Source organism: Phyllobates terribilis, unplaced genomic scaffold (genome assembly GCF_046119375.1).
Source record: "Phyllobates terribilis strain yellow unplaced genomic scaffold, ASM4611937v1 Scaffold_779__1_contigs__length_684578, whole genome shotgun sequence".
NCBI classification, from domain to species: domain Eukaryota; kingdom Metazoa; phylum Chordata; class Amphibia; order Anura; family Dendrobatidae; genus Phyllobates; species Phyllobates terribilis.
In genome coordinates, this window is record NW_027363539.1 from 401032 (window position 1) to 413709 (window position 12678).

General features: G+C 43.9%; 4 non-coding genes and 2 pseudogenes across 4 annotated transcripts; all 6 read right to left on the reverse strand.

Moving 5' to 3' along the window:
- Window positions 1-2098: 2098 nt before the first annotated feature.
- On the reverse strand, window positions 2099-2280 carry LOC141239929 (U2 spliceosomal RNA). The gene has a single exon (XR_012305273.1). It is a non-coding gene; the product is annotated as a U2 spliceosomal RNA (small nuclear RNA).
- Window positions 2281-3074: 794 nt separating this feature from the next.
- Window positions 3075-3166, reverse strand: LOC141239968 (U2 spliceosomal RNA; annotated as a pseudogene).
- A 1115-nt stretch (window positions 3167-4281) lies between these two features.
- LOC141239902 (U2 spliceosomal RNA) lies at window positions 4282-4465 on the reverse strand. Its single transcript, XR_012305249.1, has one exon. It is a non-coding gene; the product is annotated as a U2 spliceosomal RNA (small nuclear RNA).
- A 524-nt stretch (window positions 4466-4989) lies between these two features.
- LOC141239955 (U2 spliceosomal RNA) lies at window positions 4990-5105 on the reverse strand (annotated as a pseudogene).
- Window positions 5106-6220: 1115 nt separating this feature from the next.
- On the reverse strand, window positions 6221-6411 carry LOC141239695 (U2 spliceosomal RNA). Its single transcript, XR_012305047.1, has one exon. It is a non-coding gene; the product is annotated as a U2 spliceosomal RNA (small nuclear RNA).
- Window positions 6412-7526: 1115 nt separating this feature from the next.
- LOC141239917 (U2 spliceosomal RNA) lies at window positions 7527-7722 on the reverse strand. The gene has a single exon (XR_012305261.1). It is a non-coding gene; the product is annotated as a U2 spliceosomal RNA (small nuclear RNA).
- Between the last annotated feature and the right edge of the window lie 4956 nt (window positions 7723-12678).

Consider the following 12678-nt stretch of genomic DNA (forward strand, 5'->3'; position numbering starts at 1 on the left):
TCATCCACCTTCCTTTTTTCCTTAACGTCTTTACTTCTAGGTACTCTCTCCAGTCTGCAAAACATAGAGTCCCCAACTCCTGAGAACTCCTGCTTCTCTCCCACAAACTCCTTCTTATTTTCAACTACTTGTATATCTTTGTCTTCTTTCTCTTTACAATCTTCAAACGATTCTTCAAATATCTTTTTCCCTTTCTCCTCTTTTTTCCCACCTTCCTCATAACAAAATCCAGGTTTCCCATTATCAATTCTTCTTTTACTATTTTCCACATAACTGAATCCACATTTACCATTTATAACAATCCTTCCTAAACTTAGTTCATTTTGTCCATTTTCCCAAACTAGGAAACTTCTCTTCCCATTCCAGACTCCCACTTTATTTAAGTAGTCCTTCTGGAATTTTACCAAAATACTCCATGGCTTCAAAAACTCCATCACTTCCTCCATCTCTACAAAGGGGTCATCCATACAGATAACCACCTTTTTCGGCCTTCCAGCAAAAAGAGCATTAACTCCAATTTCTTTTCCTTCCCAATTCTTGAGAAGACAAATACACTTTTCTTCAGACTTCAGTGTTACGTCAAATACCTTTTTAAACTTGATTTCTTGCATACAAAAAATGTCCTCTTCAATGATCGTCCCATACTTGAACAGAATATCCAAGATCTGATTCTCCTCCAACGAAAAATCCTCCAACTCCGTCTTCACATAGAACCGTAAACAGTTCCTCTTCCTCGTCAACTCCATCTTCTTCCTCCAAAAGAACTGCCCCCCACAGCTATGTGTGGTGACACGATGATCGCCTCTCGTTGCCCAGGGACTAATCCGACTCCCCAATAGCAGCAGGAGGGTGAAGCCCTGCCGTTAGACAAAGCGATCCCCCCAGGCCAAGGAGCCGGGTACCCTGGGCACCTCCTAGCCAAGGCCAAGGCAGCAACTGGTAAATCACTGCACCTGATGTTAGCCAAAAGGCCGAGAAGCGATAACCAGAATTGGTTTCAAACTACGGAGCCACCCAAGGATCCTGAAAAGTCCATTTGTGGAGATGAGCTCCTGGACTCCCGTTAAGAAGACATGTTGTCAACCTCTAGATCCCTTACATGCCTGCACTTTTCGGCTTGCTGCTGCTGCAATCCACGCGTTTTAGATCTGCATAACTCCACCTCTTTAAACACAGCACCTTCACCCCCTGCTGTTCCCACCCGCCTCAACACCGTTGGAAGGGAGGAGAACCAATTAAGGCGGGGGGTGGGGTGGAACGAGCAGCTGTCTACCCTTAGCAGGAGGGCTCCTGATTACATACCTCTCCTGCTGCTGCTGCTGCTGGCTGTCCAGCAGCAGACTGAAGGTGGCTGCTGCTGTGCACAGGTATATAAAGGCTCAGAGCCTATTATGACATGCGCAGCCAGCGTTCCATTGCCACATTCCATCTACTGCAGGCAGGATACCTGGCTGGCTGAATGTCGCTGAGAAGCTCACAGAGACCGCCATAAGCAACAGTTTAACAGAATGCCACAGACTAATCAACCAAACTTTTTGGGTTGGGTTCTCTTTTATAGTCTGCAGGCATTAAATGAAAGAAGTCAGTGTTCCAGCAGAAGGAGACAACGTTTCAGAAAAGGCATTGTAGCAAACCAAAAAAGAAATTTTAAGTGCAGCAGAGTAACCAGCGCACATACCTGTTAGCTCAGGTGAGTTTAAAAGGCTGCTGTTGATAACAAGGGCATTTGCTAAATAGATGGTGTGTGTGCAACAATATACTGAAAGGTCAATTATATTGTGCAGCTTATCTCACCACCTGTAGTTATTTAGGTGAAAGCTCCAAAATGCTTGCCTAATATGTCTGTTTATCCAAAAGGAAGTAAAAAGGGAGAGCTAGAAAGATAGCATTGCATCACATTACATGGCAATGCAATGCACAGTTGCTGAAGTTGAACCAAAATGAGCTTGTAATCTGGCTTCTGCAACTTTGAACATGAAAAATCCAATGAGGAGAAGAAAAGCAAAGCCAAAGAGTCCATCCCAAAATCCGACAAACAAGCAAAATGAACAAAAAACATTGAATTCAATTCTTTCTGATTTTAGAAACTGCATTAAAGAAGGGGTGCACCGGTCCTGGAGATACTGCAATACCAGGTCAATGCGTGGAGTGGACAGAGCAAGCTCTTTTTCCATCTCCCTGTTCTAAAAATCCATTTAATATATGGTCCCCAGATAGGGGACGTATCAGATATTAAACTGATAAGAACAGATTTTTTTTTTTTTTTTTTGAAAGCCCGAATTCGTGTACAAAACCCGAGTGCGCTTAAAAAAGTGACAAGTGCCACAAAAAAAGTGCACTAGGATGCTGGTCTTCTTGAAACCCTCTCCAAAAGGAGAAGGGTCCCCCAAACCATTCCCCGTCCCTCCGAGCCAAAAGGCCACAGCGAGGAACAGGGACAAAAAGCCACCTCCAGCCGAAGCCAGAGGCGACCCAATCTTACCCCCAGCACCTGCCCGAGTTCTCACCCGAGCAAGGCACTGGGAGCCAAAGACTGTGCTCCCCTCCCGGAAGAGGGGAGCCAACAACGCTCTCCTCCCGAAAGAGGAGAGCCAGGGGGGTTCAGGGGGGAGCGGAACCTGATGGCCACACACTCCCCCCCTAGACCTGCCAAGAGAGGAACCCGTAAGGGAACCGCATCCCGACAAAATCCTAGTAGGACGTGACACACGTGAATAAGTGGACACACAGTGACAAAGAAATTAAATAAATAGTGAAGGTTTCACATTATAATACTGCCCGGACCTTCGACCGGGAATTGAAAAATTCCCCATCCTAAGGCCAGAAGGCCCGGAATAAGGGTGTGTGCGAAGAAAGAAAATTTGAAGTGCTTGTGCAAATGTGCCATAAACTCAAGTGGGGTTCCCAATCCCAGTGAGTTAAGGCACCCCAGGGTCACCACTCCTGGGGCACTTCACACTTCGGGCTTTCGATCTTCCCCGGCCCAATGGCGTCGATCCTGGGGGGCCATGCTTTCCACGAGATGACTATATTAGCCACCTGGCGTACTAACAAGCGCCTAAACCCCAGTGTGCATAATGTATCAATCTACTAGGGCGGCCAACATCCAAAACCGCCTTTTCGAAAGATACTACACTTGATCTTAGCCAAAAGGCCGAGAAGCGATAACCAGAATTGGTTTCAAACTACGGAGCCACCCAAGGATCCTGAAAAGTCCATTTGTGGAGATGAGCTCCTAGACTCCCGTTAAGAAGACATGTTGTCAACCTCTAGATCCCTTACATGCCTGCACTTTTCGGCTTGCTGCTGCTGCAATCCACGCGTTTTAGATCTGCATAACTCCACCTCTTTAAACACAGCACCTTCACCCCCTGCTGTTCCCACCCGCCTCAACACCGTTGGAAGGGAGGAGAACCAATTAAGGCGGGGGGTGGGGTGGAACGAGAAGCTGTCTACCCTTAGCAGGAGGGCTCCTGATTACATACCTCTCCTGCTGCTGCTGCTGCTGGCTGTCCAGCAGCAGACTGAAGGTGGCTGCTGCTGTGCACAGGTATATAAAGGCTCAGAGCCTATTATGACACGCGCAGCCAGCGTTCCATTGCCACATTCCATCTACTGCAGGCAGGATACCTGGCTGGCTGAATGTCGCTGAGAAGCTCACAGAGACCGCCATAAGCAACAGTTTAACAGAATGCCACAGACTAATCAACCAAACTTTTTGGGTTGGGTTCTCTTTTATAGTCTGCAGGCATTAAATGAAAGAAGTCAGTGTTCCAGCAGAAGGAGACAACGTTTCAGAAAAGGCATTGTAGCAAACCAAAAAAGAAATTTTAAGCGCAGCAGAGTAACCAGCGCACATACCTGTTAGCTCAGGTGAGTTTAAAAGGCTGCTGTTGATAACAAGGGCATTTGCTAAATAGATGGTGTGTGTGCAACAATATACTGAAAGGTCAATTATATTGTGCAGCTTATCTCACCACCTGTAGTTATTTAGGTGAAAGCTCCAAAATGCTTGCCTAATATGTCTGTTTATCCAAAAGGAAGTAAAAAGGGAGAGCTAGAAAGATAGCATTGCATCACATTACATGGCAATGCAATGCACAGTTGCTGAAGTTGAACCAAAATGAGCTTGTAATCTGGCTTCTGCAACTTTGAACATGAAAAATCCAATGAGGAGAAGAAAAGCAAAGCCAAAGAGTCCATCCCAAAATCCGACAAACAAGCAAAATGAACAAAAAACATTGAATTCAATTCTTTCTGATTTTAGAAACTGCATTAAAGAAGGGGTGCACCGGTCCTGGAGATACTGCAATACCAGGTCAATGCGTGGAGTGGACAGAGCAAGCTCTTTTTCCATCTCCCTGTTCTAAATATCCATTTAATATATGGTCCCCAGATAGGGGACGTATCAGATATTAAACTGATAAGAACAGATTTTTTTTGATTGAAGCTGCATCCAAGGCACTGAAAAATGTGACCGAAGTCACACCAAAACAGCGCACGAGGCGAGGATTCATGTGGACCCTTCCCGGAGAAGAGGGTCCCCAATAAACCATCCCCATCCCTCCGAGCCAGAAGGCCACAGCGAGGGTCAGGGATCTCCGATGCTCTCCCTAGCCGAAGCCGGAGAAGAGCCGTTTTCGTGCTCCCAGCTTCCATCTAGGCTGCCACCCTAGTGGAGCTGGAGCCTGTGTTGGTTTCTCAGCCCAAAGCTGACCGGACCTCCGACCGGGTTTATAAAAATACCCCTTCCTAGCCCGGAGGCCAGGAATAGGGGGGGTTGCTCAGAAAGTATGATTGGCAAAGGTGCGGCGTGCTACGAAGCCAAGTCTTCCTGGGGTTCCCAGTCACAGTAAGCTTGGACTCCCACCAGGGCGCCTACTCCTGGGGCACATTGCTCCAAAGCCCTCACACTTACCCAGCCTAGTGACTTCGATCCTGGAGGGCCATGTTTTCCATCAGATAACTCTATGAGCCACCTGGCGTACTAACAAGTGCACCAAACCAGTGTGTAATATGCATCAATTTACTAGGGCAGCCCAAGGACAAAACTGCCTTTTCAAAAGATACTACACTTGATCTTAGCCAAAAGGCCGAGAAGCGATAACCAGAATTGGTTTCAAACTACGGAGCCACCCAAGGATCCTGAAAAGTCCATTTGTGGAGATGAGCTCCTGGACTCCCGTTAAGAAGACATGTTGTCAACCTCTAGATCCCTTACATGCCTGCACTTTTCGGCTTGCTGCTGCTGCAATCCACGCGTTTTAGATCTGCATAACTCCACCTCTTTAAACACAGCACCTTCACCCCCTGCTGTTCCCACCCGCCTCAACACCATTGGAAGGGAGGAGAACCAATTAAGGCGGGGGGTGGGGTGGAACGAGCAGCTGTCTACCCTTAGCAGGAGGGCTCCTGATTACATACCTCTCCTGCTGCTGCTGCTGCTGGCTGTCCAGCAGCAGACTGAAGGTGGCTGCTGCTGTGCACAGGTATATAAAGGCTCAGAGCCTATTATGACACGCGCAGCCAGCGTTCCATTGCCACATTCCATCTACTGCAGGCAGGATACCTGGCTGGCTGAATGTCGCTGAGAAGCTCACAGAGACCGCCATAAGCAACAGTTTAACAGAATGCCACAGACTAATCAACCAAACTTTTTGGGTTGGGTTCTCTTTTATAGTCTGCAGGCATTAAATGAAAGAAGTCAGTGTTCCAGCAGAAGGAGACAACGTTTCAGAAAAGGCATTGTAGCAAACCAAAAAAGAAATTTTAAGCGCAGCAGAGTAACCAGCGCACATACCTGTTAGCTCAGGTGAGTTTAAAAGGCTGCTGTTGATAACAAGGGCATTTGCTAAATAGATGGTGTGTGTGCAACAATATACTGAAAGGTCAATTATATTGTGCAGTTTATCTCACCACCTGTAGTTATTTAGGTGAAAGCTCCAAAATGCTTGCCTAATATGTCTGTTTATCCAAAAGGAAGTAAAAAGGGAGAGCTAGAAAGATAGCATTGCATCACATTACATGGCAATGCAATGCACAGTTGCTGAAGTTGAACCAAAATGAGCTTGTAATCTGGCTTCTGCAACTTTGAACATGAAAAATCCAATGAGGAGAAGAAAAGCAAAGCCAAAGAGTCCATCCCAAAATCCGACAAACAAGCAAAATGAACAAAAAACATTGAATTCAATTCTTTCTGATTTTAGAAACTGCATTAAAGAAGGGGTGCACCGGTCCTGGAGATACTGCAATACCAGGTCAATGCGTGGAGTGGACAGAGCAAGCTCTTTTTCCATCTCCCTGTTCTAAAAATCCATTTAATATATGGTCCCCAGATAGGGGACGTATCAGATATTAAACTGATAAGAACAGATACTACACTTGATCTTAGCCAAAAGGCCGAGAAGCGATAACCAGAATTGGTTTCAAACTACGGAGCCACCCAAGGATCCTGAAAAGTCCATTTGTGGAGATGAGCTCCTGGACTCCCGTTAAGAAGACATGTTGTCAACCTCTAGATCCCTTACATGCCTGCACTTTTCGGCTTGCTGCTGCTGCAATCCACGCGTTTTAGATCTGCATAACTCCACCTCTTTAAACACAGCACCTTCACCCCCTGCTGTTCCCACCCGCCTCAACACCGTTGGAAGGGAGGAGAACCAATTAAGGCGGGGGGTGGGGTGGAACGAGCAGCTGTCTACCCTTAGCAGGAGGGCTCCTGATTACATACCTCTCCTGCTGCTGCTGCTGCTAGCTGTCCAGCAGCAGACTGAAGGTGGCTGCTGCTGTGCACAGGTATATAAAGGCTCAGAGCCTATTATGACACGCGCAGCCAGCGTTCCATTGCCACATTCCATCTACTGCAGGCAGGATACCTGGCTGGCTGAATGTCGCTGAGAAGCTCACAGAGACCGCCATAAGCAACAGTTTAACAGAATGCCACAGACTAATCAACCAAACTTTTTGGGTTGGGTTCTCTTTTATAGTCTGCAGGCATTAAATGAAAGAAGTCAGTGTTCCAGCAGAAGGAGACAACGTTTCAGAAAAGGCATTGTAGCAAACCAAAAAAGAAATTTTAAGCGCAGCAGAGTAACCAGCGCACATACCTGTTAGCTCAGGTGAGTTTAAAAGGCTGCTGTTGATAACAAGGGCATTTGCTAAATAGATGGTGTGTGTGCAACAATATACTGAAAGGTCAATTATATTGTGCAGCTTATCTCACCACCTGTAGTTATTTAGGTGAAAGCTCCAAAATGCTTGCCTAATATGTCTGTTTATCCAAAAGGAAGTAAAAAGGGAGAGCTAGAAAGATAGCATTGCATCACATTACATGGCAATGCAATGCACAGTTGCTGAAGTTGAACCAAAATGAGCTTGTAATCTGGCTTCTGCAACTTTGAACATGAAAAATCCAATGAGGAGAAGAAAAGCAAAGCCAAAGAGTCCATCCCCAAATCCGACAAACAAGCAAAATGAACAAAAAACATTGAATTCAATTCTTTCTGATTTTAGAAACTGCATTAAAGAAGGGGTGCACCGGTCCTGGAGATACTGCAATACCAGGTCAATGCGTGGAGTGGACAGAGCAAGCTCTTTTTCCATCTCCCTGTTCTAAAAATCCATTTAATATATGGTCCCCAGATAGGGGACGTATCAGATATTAAACTGATAAGAACAGATTTTTTTTTTTTTTTTTTTTTTTTTCGTTTTCAAACAAGCTTTATTTAAATCAGACATACATCATAAATTACAAACAAATCACAAAGACTTGAATAAAATATGACATAAAACAAATACAAGGTCAGATTTAAAAAGCGCATAAAAGCATAAAAATCATAAAACACAGTTTTGCATATAATTTGCATAAATAAATACATATGTCAAATGCAAACACCATAGCTTTTTAACTTTATCTTTTTACAATCAGGTAGTATGAAAACTTTTCACAAAGAACATATCCGATACAATATTTGAAACAAATCACAAATACTGGAATAAAATATGACATAAAACTAATACAGAGTCAGAATTAAAATGCACTTAAAAGCATAAAAAGCATAAAACACAGTTTTGCATATAATTTACATAAATAAATACATATTCCAAATTTGCAAACACCATAGCTTTTTTGCTTCATTGATTCCCATCTTTTTACAATCTCTCAGGTAGTATGTAAACATTTCACAAAGAGCAAGCCCAATACAATCTTTGACAGGAATAAATTCACGTTTAAACAATAATATATTGCGCACTTTCCATAAAGCTTCTTTTAAACAGTTTATTATAAGCCATGCGACTCGTGCTTGTTTCATGGTTGGGCAATTAATTATCCCATATATTATAATGTCACAATTAAGGGTTTGTATACCACATATCCATTTTAGGAGGGTGCCCACCGTCTGCCATAGCTCTTGTGCGTAGGGGCAATCCCACAGTAAATGAAACACTGACTCGTTTGGGGCGCATCTTTCTCTGGGACATCTAGCACTAGCCACCAGCCCCCTATGATGCTGAAAAGCTCTCGTAGGGAGACATTGGTGAACAACCTGCCAAGCTAAATCCTTTTGTGAGTTGCTAAGTGCAGGACAGGCCACGTTGTTCCACACCAGGCGGCACCTGGAGATGGAAAAATTAGACACATCCTCCATCTCCTCATGTCCCTTACAAATAACTGTTAACTTACGTTGATCAAATAAAAGCTGACGATCAACTTGGGTCAGATCATATTCTGAAATGACCTTCTCCAAGATCTTGTAATGCTTAGGGGGAGATAAGAGAAAAGGACAATTAACAGTCATACTGAAGTTCAACTTTCGGAAAAGAAACCCAGTTGTATATCTAAGAAAACAAGAGAAAGCCCCAACATTATTCAAGCTTTTGCAACAAAATACAAAAAACTTGATAAATAAAAACAATTTTAAATCAGGGAACCCTTTACCCCCATTTTTCTTGCTTTTACATACCACCTCCCTCCTCAATTTCTCCATTTTGGATCCCCACAGAAAATAAAACATGGGCTTCATAAGTCTTTTAAGATACAGAGAATTAGGGGGAAAAACCATAGCGGCATACAAAATGATAGGAAGCAAAACCATTTTAATTACAAGAATCTTGCCCTCCATTGTTAGTTTTCGAGTTTGCCATAAAGAGATCTTCTGATTTAATTTATTCAAAACCAAATCCCAGTTTTCAATACCATCATTAGCAGGATTAAACAAGACACCCAGGATCTTGATTCCTACTGTTTGTGTGGGAACCCTAGGCGGATCTGACTCCCATTGACCCATAATCATACAGTCACATTTATTTATATTCAACTTAAACCCAGACCCAGCACTAAAAATTTCAGTAATTAGAATTGCTCTGTTAATAGATGCTGAGCTAGTGCCATAGACAGATATGTCATCCATATATCCAATGGCTTTAACTTGTTGTCCACCCCCACCCGGAATAAAAATGCCCCTAACCACCTTGTCCCGACGCAGCAGGCACAACAGTGGCTCAATGGAGCAGACAAATAAAAGTGGGGACATGGGGCAACCTTGTTTAACACCGGAAAGAAGCTCCACCTCTCTAGTTAAAAAACCATTGACTAAAATCCGGGCAGATGACTGTTTGTATAAAAGCGCAATTTTCTGAATAAAAGAATCAGGGAACCCCATCTTTCCCATAACTTTAAAAAGATAAAAGTGGGAGACCCTATCAAACGCTTTCATAAAATCCAAAGATAAAATAGCTAGTGGCTGTTTTCTATCTTTTTGAAACCAGATAAGATCACGAATTAGGTTTAGATGCTCCCAGATTGATCTCCCGGGGACACCACAAACCTGATCTGGATGAATTACATTTTTAATAACTGCTTTAAGACGACCAGCAACAACTTTAGCTAAAATCTTGTAGTCTGTATTTAATAGTGAAATAGGCCTCCAATTCTCCAACTTTGATTTATCACCTTTCTTAAAAATTAATGTAATCATACTTTTACGCCATGAATATGGTAATAAATCAGCCTTAGAGGCTTCACAAACTACTTGTATAAAATCCTCCTTAATTAGATCCCAAAAGCAAAGATAAAATTCAATAGGAAGGCCATCTGATCCAGGAGCCTTACCTTTATTAAAACTCTTAAGGGTCTCTTCAATTTCACTGGGTAAAAGTTCTTTAGCTAAAAAAATCTGGTCATCTTTATTTAAAAACTGGGATAAAACATTAAGATTCTCTGTAAAAGCAGGTTCATCAACATTTTTAATACTAAAAAGATCTCTATAAAAATTAGCAGTATGCTCTAAAATGCCCTCAGTGGAAGATTGTCCTTCTAGCTCAGTAATCACTTGTTTTTTGTCACTCATTTTTTTAAAGAAGAACCTTGAGCAGGTCTCACCCTTTTCCAAATATTTCACACGGGCATTAAATATAATTTCTTTACCCTTTTGTTCCAGGAATTTTTGGATTTCTGTCTGGATCTTGGCAATCTCACCATCCACACCAGGCACTCCCCACCCCTTAAGCTTATGGAGAGTTTGCATCCTGACATTAAAATCTTTAAAACATTTCCTTTTTTCACGTGCCTTCCTTTTACCAATTTTAATAAAAAATTCTTTAATACGGGTTTTAACACACTCCCACCACCCCAACATACTCTGATTTGGGTGTTTCCGTCTTCTCCAACTCTCATACTTTGCATAAAACTCCGCCCTTACCAGTTCGTCTTCTAATAAGAGCACATTCAATTTCCACATACCTTTTCCAACTTTTGCTTCCTGTGGAGTTTGCAATACATTGTATAGTAATACATGATCAGAAAAAATATTTTCTATTAGACCAGCATTCCTAGGTTTAAAAACATCAGAAGAGGAAAAAATAAAATCAATACGAGATGACATCCCTCTACCCCTCCATGTATGCCCAGGGTCAGTAGGGTAGGACTTTCTCCAAGCATCTAATAATTTGAGGTCCGTTGTCAAATGTTTTAACAGACTGGATGTTTTGTCTGTTCTTCCATTAGTATCACCTCCACTCCTCCCCTCCCCCAACATGACACAGTTAAAATCCCCTCCCACTATCACAGGGGACGGACCTGATAAAAACAAAGGGATGACATTAAAAAGGGAAGCACGCTCATTTTTCTCTGGGGATGCATAAACATTAATAAGACGACAGGTAAAACCATTTAAAATAACATGAGTTGATAAGGCACGACCTGGAACTATTTCAGTGATGGATAAAACATTAACATTTTGACATTTGAATAAAATCCCAACCCCGGCAGCTTTATTTTCATTGGACCCTGACCAAATAGAGGGTCCTGCTGACCAGTCCATTTTTAAGTTGGGGTATGACAAATCGTGATCAATACCGCATTCTTGCAGGAAAAAAATGTCAAAGTTCAGAGACAGTAACCAAGCAAACAAAGCAGCCCGTCTAACAGGGCTCTTTAGGCTTCTCACATTTAGTGAGGCAACACGGATTTCTGCCATGTTAGGTGTTTTTTATTGATTCATTATACTCTGAATCTGAATCAATAATTTGTGACAGAGAAGGTGAAGGAAGGGATGACACAGTTCGTAAACTGTCCGTTTCATCTGAGTCCGTGAAATCCTCAATTAAGTTAGTCCCCTCTGGGCTGAGAATTTTTGCAGCACTAGATAGAAAGACTTTACGGGACATCTGAGGCAGGTTATGCTCCTCCTGTGCCTCTTCACGACTTCTCTTACCACTGGCGCTGAGATCCATCCGATCCTCCGAATCCACCCGATCCTCACCAGGCACTGCAGCAGGTGGAATACCCGCAGACCCTCCAGGAGCACCAAGGGACATCATCTCCGGAGCAGGATGACCATCAGGACCAGCAACAGGTTCACCAACCACTGCACGACCTCTATCATCCAGGCAGGCAACAGGACATCCATCAGGAATGGTTCCAGGACATCCATCTGGACTGGCATCAGGACATCCATCCGGACTGGCATCAGGACATCCATCTGGACTGGCATCAGGGCATCCATCTGGGTTGGCATCAGGACATCCATCTGGATTGGCATCAGGGCATCCATCTGGATTGGCATCAGGGCATCCGTCTGGACTGGCATCAGGGCAGACATCTGGTCCAACATCTGTGCTGGCATCAGCAGGGGTATCTGGATGGACATCTGGATTGGTACCAACAGCTCCAGATTTTCGCCTCTTTTTTGGTTCCCTCTCATTTCCGCTCTGAGAAGGTGCCATCTCCCCACCAGGTGAAACCTGGACCCCTGCAGGAGTAGGCAAAGGCGTGACCTCGGCTACAGAGGCCAGGTTTTTCCGCAAAGGTACCGACTGAGCATCGACTGAGTCAGACTGTTTTTGACCTTTAGTAATGTCCACAAAGCTTTTTCTGGGGTCACCCGGGCTGACCCTGCTGGCATCAGCAGGAACTCCTGCGGAACTAGCCGCAGGCGCCCGAGAGCCACCACGAGACCTTGTCCGCATCGGACAATTACTGAACAGGTGAGTAGACATTCCGCACCCACTGCAGGTCTTACTGTTCTTACAGTCCTTTGAGGCATGACCCCATTGTCCACAATTGTGGCACTGACTCATCCGCTCGTTCTTACAATCGCTCTGTATGTGACCAAGGTCACCACACCTACGACACCTGAATGGTTGTCCATCATAGAAGAGGTAGCCATGGTCTCTTCC